Source organism: Protopterus annectens, chromosome 12.part0, assembly GCF_019279795.1.
Source record: "Protopterus annectens isolate FY-2018-M chromosome 12.part0, PAN1.0, whole genome shotgun sequence".
Classification (NCBI taxonomy): Eukaryota; Metazoa; Chordata; order Ceratodontiformes; family Protopteridae; genus Protopterus; species Protopterus annectens.
The window spans coordinates 1,111,526,146-1,111,548,730 of NC_056746.1; the positions used below are offsets into that span (position 1 = coordinate 1,111,526,146).

General features: G+C 42.4%; 1 protein-coding gene across 1 annotated transcript in view; it reads left to right on the plus strand.

Moving 5' to 3' along the window:
- The window catches only part of PIGT (phosphatidylinositol glycan anchor biosynthesis class T), a 573,188-nt gene that overhangs the window by 452,322 nt on the left and 98,281 nt on the right, over positions 1–22,585 (plus strand). The window lies entirely within an intron of this gene.

The following is a 22,585-nucleotide window of genomic DNA, read 5'->3' on the forward strand; positions in this document are numbered from 1 at the left end:
CTGTCTGTGACGTATATTGTGAAAATGTATGAAAATTCACTTTCCAAAGTAGATTTGTCACTTGAGGAGGCATTAAAAAAGCAACATAAATTAATCTAGAAGCAAAGACACCTTATAGCTAGATAAGGCTGCAGCAGAGTACATTGTTACCTGAATGAGAGTGCATTGTTACCCAAATGTGAGTGCATTGTTACCAGAATGAGAGGACATTGTTGCCCAAATGTGAGTGCGCTGTTACCCAAATGTGAGTGGACTGTTACCCAAATGTGAGTGCTCTAGTGTGAGTGCATTGTTACTCAAATGAGATTGCACTGTTACTCAAATGTGAGTGCGCTGTTACCCAAATGAGAGTGGACTGTTACCCAAATGTGAGTGGACTGTTACCCAAATGTGAGTGCGCTAGTGTGAGTGCATTGTTACTCAAATGAGAGTGCATTGTTACTAAAATGTGAGTGCATTGTTACCCAAATGTGACTGTATTGTTACACAAATGTGACTGCAATGTTACCCAAATGAGAGTGCACTGCTAACAGAATGTCAGTGCGTCTCCTAAAAAACAACTATATTGTTATGTACACAAATGACATAAAGGCTAAAATGTGATGGTTTCAGCAAAACTAACATAGACAGTATTAACGTGGAAATGTAAAAAATGGTGAAAAGAAGTCAAATACCAATTACATTAAATTGAATTTATGTGTAAAATGGTGCATATGGGAAATAACAAAAGGTCAGACAAATGTTCTCACTCGCATCATCAAATGGATCTTATAGCCTTATGTGGAAGCCTGTTATTTCTATGGCAGGGGTTCAAATGACTCTGAGGCAGAGTATGAAAATGCAGTCCATTCAACAGAGATCTTAGTAAGGAAAATTGCTCTCACTCAGCATTTTGTGTTTGTTTCCACTTTGAATTCTAAAATATACATTTTATTATTTTGTCAGGAAACAATTCAGATATGTATACTCTAAATCATTCTGAATGCTAAATTATATGAATCTCTACAGAAATGACATTTAAGACAATGGTTTAACTATGACCTCTGTGTCAGAATATGAGAAATTCTTTTTGCATATGTTACTGAAGAAGTTGAAATAGCTTCTGAAGAACTGTACCAGAGGACAAAGTATCTCTACTGTGTAAAAACTACTTTACCTGTAATATATGAAGATAAGAATAATGTGTTGTATAATAGGGCCAGCATTATAAATGAAATCTGTGAGTCCCAGTGTAAATTAAACAGTAGTGAATGGACCTTAACCGTGGGTTTAGTATGGCTATTTCTGTCTGGGGGGATGCTCAGTCATCATTTATTCAGTCATAAGGACAGTGCAATATCCCTTATGAAGAATTAAAGATATTTCAACAATCACAGTGGAGAGAATGAATCACAAAAATTTGCTTAGGACAGGGATTCTTAGGCTATGGAAATGTAAAAGCCTCTAAAGAATTCCTAAAAAGTAACATGCATAAAGGATTGTTTTATTATAAATGAGTGGCTTTTCAAAGTAATATCTGTGCTTGCAATTTAGTTACAGGTAGCGAGTGAACAATTTTAAGGAATTCCTAATACTTTAGGTTACAAAGATGCTAATGAATTTAACTGTAACCAGTTTTCATTTAATTCAAGTAGATATTTTCTATAAATGTTTCAGAAGAAACAAGTAAATGTCTTATCTGTCAATTATTTTCAAATTTTAATATAAATTATAAATAAGTTTTTATGACAAAATAAGTCTTCACAATGTAAATTATCAATGAGTGAAAAAGTATTGAATTAATCTCAGAACAGATCTATATGAGGAATTGTCATCAATTAGAAGAATTCAGTCTGTCAAGCATTTCATGAAGCCTGCATTGCCAAATAATGGATTAGATGTTCTATAGTTTACCAAAATGAGATAGAACTCTGATTGCTACAAAAGTTGTATTTCTCTAGGATGATGTCATAGTTGATTACATTGAATATTTGGCTGGTCGGGGTGAAAACCCTCAATATAAAAATGTATTTAATGTTTGAGTATCTTATCATCACAGTGGGTTATCATTCACTTAACTTGATAACAATGGCCACTCCACCCAGCCCAAAAGAAGTTTTATTTGTGCCCGTCTCTACTCTGAGCACATTTCTCTGGCTTTCACTGTCAGTCTTGCCAAAGTGAGTGAGCTTTTAGTTTACCTTATGTAGATCAGAGTGCATGTGCCGTGTGCTGTGTCTTTAAGAAGTACGTCAAAGACTGAGCGTGCACATATAAATGTCAAGCACGTGCCATTCCTAGTGCCATTTTGAGAGTGCAGCCATAGAGTAAGCATGTATGATTACAGCAGTTAGTTTGTATGGAAGTTACTTAAGTTAAAGTCAGTAAACTTCTATCATGATGTGTTTGTATAAAATAAAGTTGCTTAAACAGAATCTACGAAGACTCTGCTATTGTGTCTAAAGTAAGAGAGCGACACCTTAGATTTATACAATCATTTTCTAGCTTATAAAGATTACTCACGTATAGACACCTAACTGGAAATCAAAATAGATTATACACATTTCCTATTACTCATCCAGTGCTTCCACAGAGGGTTAAATAATTATATCAGTATATGAAGCAGGAATTCTCTTTATAAATATAGAATACTTATTGTATCTGATGCCCTTTGTCACCAACCTGTCTGTCATATTAAAGTATTCGGTATCATCTGTCCCATAAATAAACTCCATAGTCGTTTAACTTACAGTGGTATTATTGATTTTATTTTATTTATATATATATATATATATATATATATATATATATATATATATATATATGGGATCCGTCAATATGTTTGAAGTTTCACTACTTCGAACCCCACTTCACCGAGTCCACTTATTCGAAGTACTGAAGCTTTGACCATTGACTTCAGCAGTCACACTACAGCGAGGAATGGGAATATTCCCTAATTTCCCCACAGCAGTGCGATCTCGGAGTTGGTATATTTAAGTAGGGGGGTGCAGGGGAGCTTGCCCCCCCCCTTGCAAAAACATGTTTTAGTGTTTTTTTTGTGTGTGTAGCCTGGGAACTAGACTTCAGCGAAAGTGCACTTTTCTTTAAGTGGACTTTCGCTGAAGTGTAGGGTCTACTGCTTTATTCTGAAGAGGTGTATTTTCGAAGTAAAGCAGTAAACCCATATATATATATATATATATATATATATATATATATATATATATATATATATATATATATATACTACACCAGCCTCCTTATACACTTTATGCATTTCTAGGATTTATGAAAGATCCCTGTAAATATGGATACTATCACTGTTCTCACGTTTTTAAATATCATTGGGTCACTTTGCTCCCATCACCTTTCCCACATTCAGTCTTTCCATTTTAGTTATTTGCTTCTTCAATAAACCAGGCTCAATGGTGCCATATAATCTGATGTTGACTGATTCTTCACAGCTTATTTGTTCAAAACTGAAAGGTCACATGGACAGCTGCCTCAAGGGCTCTTTATCTCAGATTTCGTTATTTTAGTTGAGTCAGTAAGAGACAAAACTGCTCTGCATGGTGATGGGGTTGCTCTTTCCATATTAAAAGTCTTCATTTATTTACCCAATTCTGTCCTTCAATATCAAATGAATTGGTTTCCATGAGTCCCCCTTTTAGCCCTCATTTTTGCACTTGTTTAAAATTGTTTGCCTGTCTTAAAAGTAACTTAATGACCCCCTGTTTTTGAAAGTCTTACACCCTTCTTCCTTTTCTTGCCTCCACTTTCACATTGAATTATTTAGGTGGTTTGTGCATCCCTTTGGAACACTATCAAGTCACTTGTCTTGACACACTGCCTGCATTTGTATTACTAGTACCACTCCTATCCTGGATTGTAATGTTGCAGAACTGTAATCAAAGCTCCATCTGTGTATCTCAGTATTTTAACCACTGTGCCTGTAAAGCCAAAAGGATTGTTACTTGTAAATGCAGTGAATTTTCTACCATCCATGTAGATGGTAATCTTTTGTATAGCCCAAACTATACCCAAAGACTCCTTTTTGAATGTTGAATATGATTCCTCTCTTAGCTGAACTCTGTGAATGAGACACACTACCAATGCACTTCTCCCTTTGTAGAAACCTGGGTAAGACAATTCCCCATACCAGCAGTTGTATATAATATAATTCAGGAGTAAGAGTTACTAGTAGCTAGATAACCACAGTCATACATAGGGAAGTCTGATTGATCAGGAAGAATGCATGGCTGTGTTCACTTCATGGTCCCTGTCAGATATGTAAGGCCTGATACTGCAGTCCCAACACTTCTAAAATCAAACTGAAGGCCATGAAATAACAGTCAGTTCTGCTTCTCGCTGCTATTCATTTTAGGCATTTTTGCAGGGAGGCAAACCCAACATGGGGCTCAGCACTCTGCTAGCCAATCATTATATGTACTGACTACAAGACTGCTGTGATTCAGAAAAGGGAGAAGACTGTGATTTACCATCATTTTACAGTTAATATATATATTCCCTGTATCCACACTTAAGAGCTTCTTTGTACTGAAGGCTACAGTGACCCTCATCAGCATTCAGTGGCACCTTATATTTCAGGTATCAAGTGCAAGTATGAAAAAGTTACGCAAGAGAAGGATTTGGAACTGTATCAATCTGTTCATGAACACTGACTTATTGTCCATTCTTACCCAACTTATCATATCAGCCAAGAAAGCTAAGAACTATGAGCGAGTAAGTAAATGAGCATGGAAGCATATAAGAGCAGTGCAAGAAATCACATCTCTTTTCTAAAGTAAGTTATTAGACATTATTGGTACTGGAAACAGGGAAACTTTCCATGACTGTTTGTAGCTAACAAAAGTCAAGCATAGACTTTACAAATCCTTTAACACTTAGTTAAAGAGTTCAAAGTATGCCCCCATTCACCACAAGACAGTTCTCAGTTATTACTGATTTGATGTTAAATGCAATACAAAGGCATAATTGCCACATATTATGTAGATACATACTTCATCTATGGTAAAAAAAGACTTGACTGAAAAATGAAATTAATCAGTGGGACAGCACATTTCAGGTCCTCCTTTGGCTTTGCTTAAGTGGAAACCCTGAAACCACCCCGATGGCTACCTGAAACACAGTTCCTCGTTTCTGTCAACCCTCTCCCTGGTGATGGGCAACAAACTGGCTTATGGGCCAAGAGACGACTGAAGATCAACAAGTAGTGGAGGCAAAGAGTGTAAAAAAGCTAAACAATATGAGAAGAGCTATCCTATAGTTTACATCTATCCTTATATTTCCATTGTAGTTCACAGCTGGAAAAAATTAACTGATGATTGTCAGGCACAGTGGCATAAACCACAGAGGAATAAATGACACCTGTCCTAATATTTAATTTTCCCATAAGCAGTGCAGTAAACTATGCATGTTAAATGAAACATCACATTACACTAAGTAAATCTGTCCTGTTTTCACATTGCACTCTAGATCCAGGAAAATGAAACTCTGATATTTTTGCTTTCTAACATTACCTTAAATAGCACAGAAACCTATGAATTTATGAAACAACATAATATTGTTCAAAGTAAATAAAAACAAAATATGTGCATTTTAATATTTTTGATAACAAATAGGAAACAAACCTAAACCCAAAGCAATGTTTCCCCTCCTTTTAGAACTGCCGTAATTATGTAAAAGCCTGTAGTGTGATCAACGTTGTTCAGAGGCACTTTCATCTCCAAAAGTCCTATCTGTTCTGTTATATAAAGAACTATCCTTCCTATTTTCCTTCTGAACTGGAAGTATTAAAACCTTAGGTTGAATTATCATAAATGAAGTGTTTTCCTCTGCCACCCTTAACATAGGGTCATTCAATTCAGGATATGAAAAATTAAATTACTAATTATGGCCACACTCTTTTCTTATTTATGTTTACATATTCATCCTTTAATCAGTGCATCATCAAGTACATTAACATTTGATGGTCTGTAAATAGTATCCATCCCTCTCTAACCTCTTTCTCTCATACCCTCCAATCTGACTACTAGATAGCTAACATCAATTACACCCCCTTTTCCCACTTCCCCATCTCGCTAATTATCCATATTATACTTTAAGTGCTCTTCTCATACTCCAAGCTCCCCAGTCTTACACATTCTATCATATCAGAAAACATAAACTCCAGCACTTACATGTATCAGCCTCTCACCACATTTGCCCATGATTCTGTTGGTAGTTCTTTGTCAGCCCAACCCAATAATCTGCATATAATTCCCTCACTTCCTTTCGCAGACTTCTTGCATTGTACATTACTTTCTAACCTACACCCCATTTCTCCTACTTACACCTTCAAACTCTTACACCCTTATACCCTTATTCTGCAACATTCATATGCCTACCGATAAATAACTTTTACTTTATCACCTCTCTGTCCCCACCATTTTCCAACTCTATTTAAAGTTACCACCCCTTAATAAACACCTTACACTGGTCCTTCCTCAAAAACTTTAATCCTTGTAAATGCTCCTTCTGTGGCTGCCTTTGACAAAGTATCAGTACTTACATGTCTCAATAAGTATATTGTCTCTTTTCCCTTCCTTGCAGTACCACTTTGTCTTTCACCACCCATCGCTTATTTAATGTTGGCGCTTTAAACTCCTACATTTACCCTTAATATCTCTCCATGTTTTCCATCAATAAAATCATTACCCACTAATACCACTTTTTTGGGTAAGCTGCAGTAATCTTGCCACTATAAACATCCTTTTCCACTGTTTTAATATTATCTAGCACCCTCCCCACCTCAGTAATGGTATTTGCCACTCCCACATAATCCTTGTGTCATGCGGATTCTTTAAATTATTTGTTACACAGATGTGACTTAGGAATGTTGTCTAAGAGAATTAATCATAGGCATGCAAATGGTGGATGACATTGACTTAATCAAACCCAGGACAATATAATAAAACATGTTACAAACAAACTTATAGGCTTTGTCCTCTGCATTAAATTGCCAATGTATTGCTCTTTTTCCCTAAAATGCAATCACTCTTGCGGCCCATGCTCTTCCATGAATCACTATCCCTGTCTGCTGTAAGCTGTCTTTTGTCTCGCCATGCTTTCATCTCCTCTTTGACTTGTTTCTTCCTTCTTCAGGCCTCCCTGCAATGCTTCATTCTGCTATGTCCTAACATCTTGCTGCTGTCTTCCTTTCTCTTACCTTTGCAATCATTCCACTCACTTAAACTGTTCTCTCGAAATAACTCCATCCCATCTGAATTCACTGACATTTATATTTCCTTTCCTCTCGCACCCACTTTACCTTCATCTACTCTGTCCCTGTTATTTTGTATTCCACTTGCCCTTTCTCCCCTATTAACCCCGTTCTGCAGAAAATGTCCTTCCTAATGCTATATCCAGCTTTACTACACTCTCCTGTGCACTCAGAATATCCCAGTATAGATACTGATATCCATACAGTTGAACAATAAATGTTTTTCAATCATGACTGCAGTTGCTCTGTTACAGACAGAGTCTGGGATGGAATATATATAAAGCTGTACTAACTCCATAGTACAAAACAAGTGCATTACAGAAAACAAACTAATGTTAAACAGTTGGAAAATAAGGCCTGATAGTTTGAAGTGAAGACAACAGGAAAATAAACTGTAATATTAAACAAACAATGGACATAACTAACAGGGGAGATTATGGAGGTTGGGAATGTGACAGCATTGACAATGTGCTCAGAAGCATTTCAGAAATAAAAGAAACATTCCCATTATCTTGCTGCTACTAATACCACTACAAATACTAATAATATTAAACTCTGTTATGTCTTTCATATAGATTAAACATGACAGATTTTATCATCAACTGTTTTTGGTTGCACATCCTCTTAATAGTGTATATGAGTACTTGTGCATATGTCCATTTAGAGGTACTCCTTCTTTGTGTGTAAACTTGTCACCAGCATGTTTAGATGTATATTCTTATTGCCGTACTTCAGATGTAAAATGTCTTCATTTATATTATTATTATACATATGAAGATTAATTAAATTCAAATGAAAAAAAAAGCTGCGTATCTAGAATATAGCTATACTCTGTTCTAGATGTATTTGATAAACCACACTTGGTCCACATCATGGATGAGAAGGGTACAAGGGCCATTTCACCTACCAAGTTAGCAAATGTTAAATGAAGAAAGAAATAAAGTTAATCAATTAATAAGCTATTTTTTCTGCCAGCCAGTGAAGACACAACATGTAAGGTGTACAACATTTCACATCACCGAAACTTAAAGACATTAGAAAACCATAAAGTACAGAAGATATTGGCACACATTTCTGCACAGAAAACATTTATCCTTTCTCAAGCAAACAGGGAGAGATGACTAAAGGTGAGATCTCTTAATACATTTTGGGCAGGATTCACGAAGGCTTGCACGGAGTCTAAGTGTAGTGTAAGACTCTATGCAGCCCTCGCGATCCAGGAACAGCCCGAAATTCCGTGTAAGAGACCAGCTAAAACGTCTCTTACATGGAGTGAGCGTGGATATGCTAATCACCTCACTTACAGCAGAAAGGTATGCAAATGAGGTAGATTAGCGATCCAGGAAGCCCAAAGCAGCCCGTGTAAGAGCCGATTTAGCTGCAGAAATGTACTCAGTTGACAACTGATTATGTTTCTGCAAATAACACAATGGAGGTAAACCACAAAACGACACACTAGTAAGAAGTATGAAGAAGGCGGAGTATTATCTTCGCTGAAAGCACTAACTTTCATTAAATACTTCTTGTTATTTTAAGTTGTCGGCTCTTATAGTGTCAGTCCGCTGGTTTACTAAAATAACACAATGGAGCCATGTCAGCTCCAAATAAAGGGTGCATATATGTCAGGCAGTATGCCAATGGCCAAATATGTGGCCATTGGCAAGGTACCTCGATGCAAATATGAGAAATAAATATATATTTTTTTCGGCGATCGCCAGTGTTTAAACGCAGCGCAGCCCCGCGCAAACGGGCTGCGCTATATAAAACATAAAATGAAGGTTATAAACCCACAAATGTGGGTTTTATGCAATACATGGATTTACAATGCAGGGACCAGCAAACCAAAAACAACATGGCCACCGTTTAGTGGTTGCTAAGGGGGGAAGCTGAGTCTAAGACATGTAACTAAGCAATAGTAGGCAATCTGATGTAAATGAGTGTTAGGATACTGAATTCCACTGTCACATAGCAAATGAGCACATTCTGAGTAGTGTAAGAGATACATAAGGGGGAGGAATAGAGTAGGAGATAGGTGACATCACAGGGGGGAATGGCAGAAAGAAGTGCAGTTCATTGGAGGTCAGTGTTACATGACAGATGTCAGACACATATCATGGAAAGAGGAGTGCCACAAGATAAGCATGGGAAAGTCAAGCAATGAAAGATGTACACTGTTGTTTACACCAAAGTTTCTTGCTGGGCGTGCATGCGCACGTGTGCACGCCATGCAGCGCGAGTAGGGCAGTGTGCGCGCGTTTAAGGCAGGCTGAGCATGTGGGAGCCTGTTGGCAGACTTGTAAGACTGCTTGCGCTGGTGTGCATGCGTTTTAACCCGAATAAGAAGATTCTAAACCGTGTAAGCATGTGTGCACGCTTGTAAGCCACTGTGAGCGTGTTTCTGCTGGTATGCGCATTGCTCCCCCCTGAGGAAACAGAAAAGAAACAGGAAGCAACAGAATTAGTAGGAAGCTAGCAGGGAATACTGCTGAAGCTAGCAGGTGAAAAGAATTACAAGCAGGCAATTACACAGGCAGAATAGCAGCCCAGCCAAGCACTTAAAACTCTGCAAACAGCAGTGCAGGATGTTTCTCTCAAGAGACACTGCAAGAGTAAGCTATTAGAAGTGAAAACTGAAAAAGCTGAACTCAGAGCAGAAATATTAGGGGCTGCCATAGCTGTCATAAGGAGACACAGGCTACTTGCTGAGGGTGGTGACAATGCAAATGGTGCCAGACAACCCACAATGAGGAGACGGAGAAGAGTGTACAGGTACAGGGTCACCTATCATGGGTTACATGAGCTGGAGATAGTGGAGCGCTATAGAGTGGACAGAGACCTCCTGCAGCTGTGCAGGCCACGCCTCACACACAGAACCAACATAGGGGAACCCATCCCAGTGGAAACCAAGGTATGTGTTGGCCTACGAATACTAGCAACAGGTACCTTCCAGAGACCAACTGGTGATATGATGGGGATATCACAGGCATCAGCCTCCAGGGTACTACACCAGTTCCTGGATGCCATATCAGCACATGTCGGTGATCATGTATATTTCCCCAATGCCCGTGAGGTATTGGCCAGCAATATGCGTCTCTTCCAGCAAATAGCGGAATACCCTGAGGTAGTGGGTGCAATAGACTGCACGTACATACGCATCAAAGCACCAGCCGGTGAGCGGGGTAGGGTCTACATTAACCGCAAGGGCTTCCCCTCCATCAACTGCCAGGTCTTGTGTGATGCCCAGGGCATAATAATGAATGTGAGTGCTGGCTGCCCTGGGAGCTACCATGATTCCCATATCTGGCATTTGATGCAGCTGTATCAGACATTTGCCAATGGGGACATCCCACATGGACACCTAGTGGGGGATGCAGGTTATGCACTGGAGCCATAGCTGATGACACCCATCAGAAACGCACACACACCTGAACAGGAACACCATAATGAGGCACACGTACAAACACATAATGTAATAGAACGTGTGTTTGGGCTGCTCAAGTCACGGTTCCGGTGTCTGGACACATCTGGTGGAGCCTTGCAGTACTCACCAACTACATGTACCCAAATTGTCATGGTATGTGCTATGCTACATAATATGATCTTGCAAAAACAGCTGCAGCAGGACCAGCATAGGGCCATACCAAACAGCCCCCCACCATTGACAAGGCCATCACAGGCAGAGTGTGACTCGGAGGAGGAACAACCTGAGCCTTCCCCAGTAGGCAGAAGGAGGCATGCCCAGTATGCCCTGGCCTTGGCAAAGAGGCAACGCATAACACATACACTGGCTCAGTAGGAATCCTGGGAAAGATACCCCTCTCTGACTCACTCATATAATAACAGGGATACCTAAAATGACATAACCTGCTCTCAAACATGTACAGGGAGTGTAGTATGTGCATCCAACAGAGGCAGCCCTGCAGCACCACCTGAGGCATGAATGCCATGTGTTAAGCAATGTAACACCATGTAGTATATGCAAACTTGATGACCCTGACTAACATCCTACCCTCACCAAGCATGATGCCACAATATGACAATGAGATGATCAATTGCAATAATTGGCTGAAGTATTGCAGTTAGTCAAAGGGGATCCAATGTGTGCCAGCCTGGGATGACATGCTGAGCATGACATGATGCTCCACCTGCTAGGGGTGGTGTGCACCAATCAGTCCAGGCCTTATGGATACTGGCAAAGGCTGTTGTTACCCACAGCGTGCCTTGAATAGGTAAGGCTCAAAACACAAACCCACCTCCATAGGTATCACAAGGGATAAGAACCTAGATGTAATGCTACCCAATGCCAGAAGTCTAAACAGCAAGATGCATGCAGTCTAAACTCCCTCAGTATGGAGAATGTTGATATTGGTCCTGTAACAGAAAACTGGGTCAAGGCTCACAACAGCACCCTAACACTACCAGGTTAAACCTCATACTGTGCTGTACAGCCTCAAAACATGGAACAAGCTACAAAAGGAGGGTGACTAGCAATAATTGTCAAGGATAACCACACCCCCATGTTGGTACCACAACAAGAAGCAGCATGGACTAACCATGGTCAAGTAACAGTGGCTAAAACTGCCTCCCAGTTTATAGCCTGCTACAGACTACCATCCTAACACCAGGAACTGCACTTGGCCTACGTTGGAATACATGAATATATCAAGCCCTCCAAACCACATTATATTGGGTGACTGAAAATACCCAAACATAGACTGGGAGCATCCTAAGGGGTGGTGAAAGCCACACACACTCTGGCTAGGCTTTTAAATGCCCTAGGGCAGATAGCCTAGTATGAACCTATTATACTAGCTCCAACACTGTAGGACAAAAGTTCCTAGAATCCATAAACCAAAATGCCCAGGAACAATGTACCACTACCACAAGAGGGGTAAGCATACTGGATGTGATAATCAGCAACATGGGTACTGGATGGCAAAATGAGAAGTGTATCCCTCACTGGTAAGATCAGACCATAGAGTAATCACACCGGATATACACATCCTGACCACAGTCCATCGCCAGAAAACCACAGTGAAAAACATGTGTAAAGCAAACGTTGCACTCCTCCAAACTGATGTGGAATCCATTAAAGGCCCTGTGTAGGTGCAAAATATGGGTCACACCTCAGAACCTGTTATGCAGGCATTCCATGAACACTGCCAGGAATGCTTGGATTATGCAATCCCAAATAAAACCAAGACACAATGCCATACACGCAGGCATCTGGCATGGTGGACTCCAGCCATTACCAAACCATGCAAGAGAATGAGGATGCTACTACATGATAGAGCAAACATAAAAAGGGAAGTAATCACTGATCAGTAGTATGGCAATAAAATATGTCCACACATACAATCCACTAAGGCCAGCTACAACAAGTTGAATCTGTGAATCTTGAGGCAATGTTACACCTGCCCCAAGTACACAGACAACCCTCACCTCCCCCCAAGAAATACAAATATATGTGAGAGATGCAACCATTTATCCAAACCAGAGGCTGAGCTCTCTCAACTCAGTAGTGTCAAAAGTAGTCAGGAGGAGAAGATAACCACACACACACCACAAACCTAGTCTCACATAGACCTATCACAACTGCAAACCAAAGACATAAACACAGAAAAACATTCCCGGAGGCCCTAATTACAAACACACCAAATCAGCAGAGGCCTCCAAAGCAGACACCCAAGCAACCACTACCTCCAAACATAGCACATGCAACGCATAGTACACAAAGCTGGTGTGCCAAACAGTCACAGGCCAGAAGGAGAAACAACATGCCTGATACAGTTGTAATAGGTGACTCCATAGTCAGACACACTGCTGTCCCGCTCACCAGACTGAACAAGGGAAAGGGTACAGTAAGCTGCCTGTAGGCTGCTGCAATACGCCACATAACAGAAGTATGCAGGTCACCCCAAAGCAAGTAGAAATATGATGCAGTCATTGTCCATGCTGGCGTGAATGACCTGAGATGTACCTCCCCGGACTACATGAAAGGAGACATAGATGAGCTCTCTGATTATGTAGTCCAGGCCGGTATGACACTGACCGTGAGCAGCATCCTACCCTTACCAAGAATGATGCCACAGTACAAACACAGAATGATCAGCTTTAACAAGTGGCACAATTACTGGTGTCATTCCAAGGGGATCCAATGTCTGTCTGCTTGGGATGTCATGCTTGACAAGCCATGCTGCTGTTCCAGGGATGGCTTGCACCTGTTACCCCTAGGCATCTGGATATTAGATAAGGCTCTTGCCACCTCCATAGAGCCTTTCGTAGGCAAGGCTGAAAAGACTAACCCACCACCCTAGAAAACATAAGTGGAAAGAAACATAAGGGTAATGCTGACCAATGCCAGACATGTAAACCTCAATATGCATGCTCCTGAGGCCCTCCCCGGTATGGAGAACATTGATGTCTGTGCAGTGATAGAAACCTGCAGCAAGGCTCCTGACAGCACACCAGCACTAACAGGTTATACCTGGACCAAAACATAAAAGGAGGGGGAGTATCCATATTCAGCACAGACACCCACACATCCAGGTAACTGACAATGCACGAAGCATCGGAGACCACCCATGTGCAACTAACCGTAGGCAAAACTGCTGTACAGTCTGTAGCATGCTACAGACCACACTCTCACACACAGGAACCCCACCCAGCTGTCCTGAAGACACTGGACAGTATGAATGTCTCACCAAATACCAAACAAGGTACTTACAAATTGCCACATAGGTGGTAATCCATTATGTATGGAAGGAATAATCAGGGACCTAGGGACACAAGTGGACAGTAACCTGTTATGTGACACTCACATTGCCAACGTGGCTAGGAAGACTGTCTATATTGGACACCGTATCATGAAAGGATTCACATCTACGTCAACAGAGGTCATTGTGCCACTATACGTTTCTCTTATCAGACCCAAAATCTAGTACAATGCCTCATTTGGGATGTACCTTACCCGACACCTGCAGCAGTTAGAAAGACCTCAAAGGTACCTCACCAAGAGGATAAAGGGTCTCAAATATATGTCATATGCTGCCTGGCTGTAGACACCCCAGCTGAATGCAGTCACATACTGCCTACACAGAGGCATTGTATGCCTGTTGTACAAGGCCATGTCCAACACAGGAGTAATGGGCATGCTCCACCCCAGAAAACCCAAATCCATTGGAGCTGTGAGAGTGAGAGATGTCAACCTCAACACATAATGAAATAGGATGTGCTGGAGGGACAGATAAATAACCCAGAGGCTCCCTACACCCTGGAACAGAATCCCACTCCATGTTAGGCAGAGAACCCTCACTGACTCTCTTCAACAGGAATCTTGCCAAGTGGATAGATGATCGTAGATGTACACTGGGGGTCTTCACTGTGTCATGTCCAGACAGAGGCACAGTAAAGTAAATCATAAATGGCCATAATATTTACATAGCAAGGGGTGATGAAAGCCACACACACTCTGGCTAGGCTTATAAATGCCCTAGGGTGGATAGCCTTGTATGAACCTATGAACCTATGAAGATACAAATTGTACAGGACACTAAGGATAATCACAAGACTTTCTTAACTGATGGTAGGAACATTGTTGGAAATTCACAGATATGCTCTGAATCACTCAAATATTACAAACAACATACCAAACACACACACACACATATTGCCAACATCCAACCTGACAGGTGCAGTGCAACACCCCCCCCCACAAAATGCAAAATATCTATCCCAGCAGAGTGCTGGCCCCCTGACATTGCAGATGCTGAGGTAACAGCCAGCATCTACAAAGCAAAACACACAGCATCAATGGTATGAGATGGTGCCCTGGGCTGAGTCCAACATGGACTCCAAGAAGAATGGAATGCCAAATAACACTACTGCTCAATGTCAGCCTTACCACAGGATATGTACCCAAAGAGCAGTGTACAACAACAGTGGTCCTTCTCAACAAAGGTTTCGCCTGAATGGATACTGCAAACTACCTCCCCAGAATCCTGACAAGCTTGGTCCGCAGACATAAAGATATTGGGGACCTACTGACACTGGACCCTATCCACTGTGGCTTTCTTAAGTGCAGATCCTGCCCCTTAAACATGTTTGACTCATTTGAAACAGTCATTAAGGTCATTGATGAGGGGAATGTGGTCCACACAGCGTAGCTGGACCTTGCAAAGGCTTCTATACAATGCCCCACATGTTCATTATAGATAAGCTCACCAGCTTAAATATGAACCCTATGTCAGTAGAGGGGTTGCAAACCAGACCAAGGACAGAACTGACATGGTCAGAAATGCTGCAGCCATGTCAGACTACAAACCAGATATAACTGGCATCCCACAAGGCTTGGTCCTGGGACCTCCCTCATTTGGTATATATGTCCCATAGGTACAGGCCAACATGGAAGGACTGTGTCTGAACAAGTTTGCAGAGGACTACAAACTGGCCACCATATCTCACCCTCCAGCTGACACAAGCATCCGACAAAAGGGCCACATAGAAACAGACAACTGGTGCCATAGCCATGTTAGCAAGCTAATTGCAGAAAAGTGTATAGTCAACCCCTGTGGATATACAGTAAGTGCCCACCAATTACCACATAGGTGTTAACCCATTAAGTACTTAACATGTAATAAGAGACCTGGGGACACAAGTTGATAGATATCCTGCATTGGACAAGCATGTGGCTGTAGTGGTTACAGAAACCTACCATATACCCACCTAATCATGAAGGTTGTCAGATCTAGATCAGGGGAGGTCATTGTGGCTCTGCAGTCATCCTTCATCAGCGTTACAATTGACTACAATAGCCCCTGTGGGATGTACCTCAGCAGACACCTCCATCAACTGGAAAGTCCCCAAAAGTACCTCACCAGGAGTATCAAAGAGCTTGAACAGATGCCATTTGTTGCCTGATTAAACAAACTGCAGCTCCACACCCTGCCATACTGCCCACCCAGAGGAAAGCTGTGCCTGATGTATAAAGCCATGTCCAAGCTGGAATCAATGAACATGCTGCACCTTGTACAATCTGAATGGCAGTGAGCTATGCACATGAGAGACCTGAACCCCAGCACTGACATACATAGGACAAGCTGTACTGAATGATCCATAACACAGAAGCCACCCCCACTCTTGAGGAAACTCCTAGTACAGGTTAGCCAGAGAGTCACTCATCGACTCTCCTCAAGAGGAATCTTGATGAGTGTATGGGAGATGGTAGGTTTACCCTGGGTATCACTGTTATGTCATGGGTAGACGGAGGCACAGTGTACTAACCATGACATATGTCATGGCAAACTCCAGTTACAATGTGTGTCAAAGGACAAACACACTCTCCGACTAGCATTAGAAATGGCCTAGGGCACATCGCTAGTGTTTGCCAATGTACACCTATGTTGTGGAATACACTACCAATGTTGGACAAGCCTGGTTTAAGTAGTTCATATCTGAACATAATGCAACATGGTCAGATGTGCACAAGTGGCCCCTAACCAGTCTGTTGTGCTCACTATGAAAATGTAAAGCAGTGATAAGACTAAAGCCCAGGATACTGTCCACCACAGTGAAAGTACTGAACCAGTACACTATACGGTACTACAGTGTTAGGTCAGTTTGAAAGGATGTTGACAACTGTATGCAAAGTATCCCATGCAAACCCTGCAGGCACAGTATAATCCCTGTTGTGTTCAGACACAAAGCAGTTGGACAGTAAGTACACAACATGACACACAACACACAACCATAAACGTGAGATATTGTTGAAGTTCACACTCATCCACAAATGTGGTGGACTGCAGAGTTCAACATATGGAAACCTCACACTGGGCATGCTCACACACTTTGATAATTGAGACATATGTCAGACAACATGCCATGGAAAGCCTGAACTGGACATGCTCACACACTTAGGCCAAATCTCAGTTTAGCAGTTGGCCACACATATCTGGTATTTGTACGTGTTATTCCAGGAACCAACCACATTACAGCAATCTGCCCAGTGCAGACAGTTAAATGACTACAGAGACATAAGTGATATAGTGGATCCCTCCCATATTCAAACATCTTCCACAGATTCACAAGTTGTTCATAGAAACAGGGAATGCTATGGCAATAAAGACCTGCAAACAGTCTATCAGCAACAAATATTGTGCATCTGACAATTAAACATATGGGTGTAGAGGTCAACACTAGGCTGTTTGCCCTAGGGAATGACAGCTTAGCCAGAGTGTGCTTGGCGTTTGCCTCCCCAGTACAGTAGGCTACTGTGCCACTGTAAAGTAGGTCACATAAGGCACCATGTGAGGCTAGTGTGCTGTGCCTACATCAAGCAGGGACACAGTGGAGATCCCAGGGATTGAATTTGCTAAGCCACATCCATGTTGTTGGTGTGTGCTGGAAGAGGGTTGGTGAGGACCTCTAACAGTAAGTGGGCATCAATAACAGACTGAGGGGAGCCTTATCTGCAGTGTCTGGACAATTTCACTGTCAACACTTTGTCATGATAATTATGAGGGATTGAAGTGTCATGCCAGTACTGTTCAGAGATGTCCTCCCTCTGTGAGCTACTGCACTGCAATGTATTAGCTCACTCTGTCTGTTGGACAGCTCATATATGGCTGGTGTACACCTGACAGGTGTCCTGTTGTGGAGGAGTCATGGGTATATTTGGGATAGCATGATCAATGCAAACCTTCCACATGCTCAAAGAATGCAATTGTCAAGGATTATGCAGAGTGGCCTGTATACTCCCCAAGCATGGGTCCTTTGAAGTCTTCCACCCCAGTCTTCACAAGTGTAAAGTCTGCTTTTGATAAATACACTTTATTTGCAGTGACAACCTTGCCTGGGGGTGGGGATTTGATATGGATGTCCAGGAAAAGGTGGGTATGGTCAGATATCAACAATGGTGGTCTACCTCTGCTGTGGAACAGTGAGTACCCATGTTGCAGATGGTCAGGTGCAATATGTATTCCCCCTTGTGGCTGTGGTGAGTGGTTCTGCCAGAGCACATGGACTCACAAATTGTAGTGGTTGTTGGGTAATGTTGTAGAGGCCTGAGTAGCTCCCACACACAATATACCTGTACCTGATGTTAACAACTGGAATGGTGTATGTGAACACCTTCATATCTTGGCACTGTTCCCAGGGAAGCAAAGTGTGTGTCCTGGATGTGGGAGGGGTGGTCCAAACTGGTTGTGTTGTGTGTTACAGGTCCTGTGGTCACGAAGCATGGTATAGAACATAACCTGCCAGTGCTGATATGCATATCTGACCCTGAAGTAGGTGGCTGCAAATGCATATATATGCTATCCCCCACCTGACAGGTAGTACTAGATGTACATACCTCTGTAGAAATAATGATGTCAGCACCCTATAAATACTGCAGGTGCAGAACAGATGCCCAGTAATTTGGATAGTGTGCTCTGCTAATGCGTCTCCCTCAAGTGTCATGATATAGTTAGGTAGGGTTTTGAATCCTGCAAATCCTCAGTGTGTGTTTGTGGGTGAGTGGGGTTGGTGTGTGTGCAATTCTGTGTGAGAGAAATGTCCCTTTTGGCAACTAGGAGAACACACTACAGGATGCACATTCCCCTTTCTAAACACTGATGATATCAGCACCCTATAAGTAAAGCAGGAGAAGGGAAACCTCCTAGTAATGTGAATAGCATGCTCTGCTAATGCGTATGTCTTGAATGTCATAACATAGTTAGGTAGGGCTTTGAATCCTGCAAATGGCAAGTGTGTGTGTTTGGGTGAGGGGGTTTAGTGTGTGTGTAATTCTGTGTGAGGGAAATGTCCCTTTTGGCAACTGGGAAAACACACTACAGGATGCACATTCCCCTTTCTAAATACTGATGATGTCAGCACCCTATAAATACAGCAGGAGAAGAAAAACCTCCTAGTAATGTTAATAGTGTGCTCCGCTAATGTGTCCGTCTTGAGTGTCATAACATAGTTAGGTAGGGGTTTAAATCCTGCAAGTGTGTATGTTTGGGTGAGGGGGATTAGTGTGTGTGCAATTCTGTGTGAGGGAAATGTCCCTTTTGGCAACTGGGAAAACACACTACAGGATGCACATTCCCCTTTCTAAACACTGATGATGTCATCACCCTATAAGTACAGTGGGAGAAGGGAAACCGCCCAGTCATGTGAATAGCGCGCTCTGCTAATGCATCCATCTTGAGTGTCATAACATAGTTAGGTAGGGGTTTGAATGCTGCAAGTGTGTGTGTGGGGGGGAGGGGGGTGGAAGTAGGGTGTGTGCAATTACATGTGTGAGAGAGTTGACCCTTTTGGCAACCAGTACAACACACCAGCTGGTGCATATTCCATTCTCTACACAGAGATGATGTCAGCACCCTACAAGTACAGCAGAAGAGGGCAAATCTCCCAGTAATGCAAATAGCACGCTCTGTTACTGCATCTCTCACTACTGTCATAGCACAGTTAGTTATGGCTTTGAATTCCACACATGCCACATGTGTTTTTGTCACACAGAATGCCCATGTGTGTGGGTTGTTGTTCACAATAATGCATGACATTGATTAAACCAGTAATGGCAATGGACACAGATGATGTATGTGTGTGCAAAATACACATATGTACCTGTGACCTTCAATAGTTCCCATGTCTGACGCCTGCCACATGTGAATACATGGTATTTGCACTGGATAACATTATGACTGTGGTCTTCTGTGCAGGTGCTGCATGTGGTATGTGTATATACAGTGTGAGTTGTATATGGTATCATCCTAGCAGAGGATACACATCTGGTCTGGGGCATATAGTCTACATGTTGTTGATGAACAGATGCTGCATGTTTTCACCTGTTGTGGGAGTGGTAACAAGTTGTTCCATAGCAATGTAGTGACTACATGCTAGGAACCTTTCAGCTAGGGTGTTGTAGCTACAGTAATTCATCAGCATTCAGTAATACTTCAGCATTCTTGGTGAGGGTATGATGCCAACCAAGGTCAGGGTCATACCAGCCTGTGTCACATGCTCAGAGAGCCCTTCTATGTTCCCTATCATGTAGTCCAGGGAGGTACATCACAGGACAGCCATTGTGGCATGGACAATGACTGAGTCATATGTGTCCATGCCTCTGACTGACCTGTATACTTGTGTTATGTGGTGGACCATAGTGCCCCACGGGCATATCACTGTGACTTTCACCTTGTCCAGCCTCTTGAGCAGGACCTCACTGTACCGGGCAATAAAGGTACCTGACACAACTGTAGCAGGTGTGTTGTCTAGCCGTACAGGCTGTGACTGTTTGGCACACAGGATTTGTGTGCTATGTGTTGCACGTGCTGTGTTCCAGCTTAATGTATGCCTGTGTGCCAGCTGCAGAGGTGTCTGCTGCTCAGGCAGCATGCTATTCTGAGGCTCCATGAATGGCCAGTATGTTCATGTGTTTGGATTGCTGTCAGTGTAGGTCTACATCAGACTGGTATTGTAGTCACTGTAGTATTTCATGCCACCTGACAGGTTATGCCAGTACTGGGTTCAAAGTGCTTAGTCCCCAGTTTGTTTATGCGGTTGCATCTCATACATGTGTTGTACGTCCATGAGTAGGGGAGAGTGTTGACTGTGTATATGTGGCAGCTGTGACATTGCCACATGACCCACATATTCCACAACTGTACCATAGAGGTGACTGACAAGTGACCTATGCACATGCTGCCACAGTATTGTAATTGCCATGGTGATTATCAGCACATAGGGCCAATGGGGAACAAGGTACAGAAGGTGAGTATGTGAGGGTGTAGTGCCTGTGATTAGTTAGCACTGGCATATATGACTGCTCACGTGGTTAAATGCCAGGTAAGTCATATGCAAAGTGTCACAGGCAACATACATGTGAACAGGACAAACAGTGACGTTCTGTCAAGTGAGACATGTACATACATATAGTAAGCTATGCAGATGTCACTAGGAGTCCACAGAAGATCTGTAAATCTGCAATGCAGGTGGGATTAGTGTTCCAGGGTAACTGCAAGCAAACATGCATGCAAACAAAGCTACAGTAAGCAGGGCTGCATATAGTCCATTGTACAACATACAAGCTGTACCACTTCCAGTAGGTAACAGTACAAATATGCAGGCACTATACACATGTACATGGAAATACACAGGTCAGATGGCTAGGGTCCAGTCTCAGTGCACACAAGTGTACAGACCATGTACCGTCAGGATGTACAATAACTGGATGGAAACCCAGGTGCTCATACCTGTAGTAATACACATGTCAAATAACAGACACTGAGCCTTCACTCAGTGGTTCCATACTTAGTAGAATGTATGCTACCTGTCCTGCCACCACAGTATCCCTGACTTTTATGGGGACTCTCCCTCCTGTGAAAGTTAGTTTTGTGTGTTGGGGCTGTCTAGCATGGTATGAGATGTGAGCTTGCGTGCTAGGGTGCTCCTGTGTGTCCTGTACCAGTCGTGTAGTACTGCACCCATATTAAATCCTCAAACATCCACATTGCCGAGTCCAGTGTGGACAACATGCCACTTGCAGTTTACATGTCCATCATTGTGTATCAATACTTTCATTACCTTATCTCCTGTGCTACCTATGTATGTAGCCTTCTGTTGACATCCTTACCACCAGTATGCCAACATGTGCAGATGATACACTATGGTACTTACCATGGGTGTAGACAACAGTACAAGACAATCATACCCTTACTGCATCAGGCATGCTGGGATATACCCACAATTATAGCAGCACACAGTACTGTTAACAACATGATACTATTACTACACGTCTATGTAGTCACCCTGTGCATCAGCAACATGTTAACCTGTACCTGCACTGATGTTACAGATTGCAGGAGGTGGCACAGTTTCATCATATGCACAGGGTGTGAACTTGGTATGCCTGAGTCTGCCACTGATACCACCAATTGACATGTATGTGTATGTGTGTTAGTGAGGGACAGCAGTGCAAGGTGGGGCAATGTTGATGCAGTGTGTGCGTCTATGCGGTAGCCCTAGGTGTTGTCAGTTCACATGTGTGTATGGATGCACACAGTTCCACCTCATGGCTACCATATACCGGTGTTTGTGGACAGCCACAGACTGTACCTGCCAGGTCATACAGATCAGTGTCTCTGGCCACGGACACGGTACCTGTGCCTTGCAGGGTGCTACGGTCCGTATCTGGTACCAATCCAGACTGGGTACTGTCATCAGAAGCAGGTGTTCGTTGACTGGACACAGATCCCTGTCGGGCCTGTCCAGAGCCACTTGCACGTGGTCTCCTGGGACGGTCTGATGACAGCACAGAACCTGCCTAGGGCGGCGTGA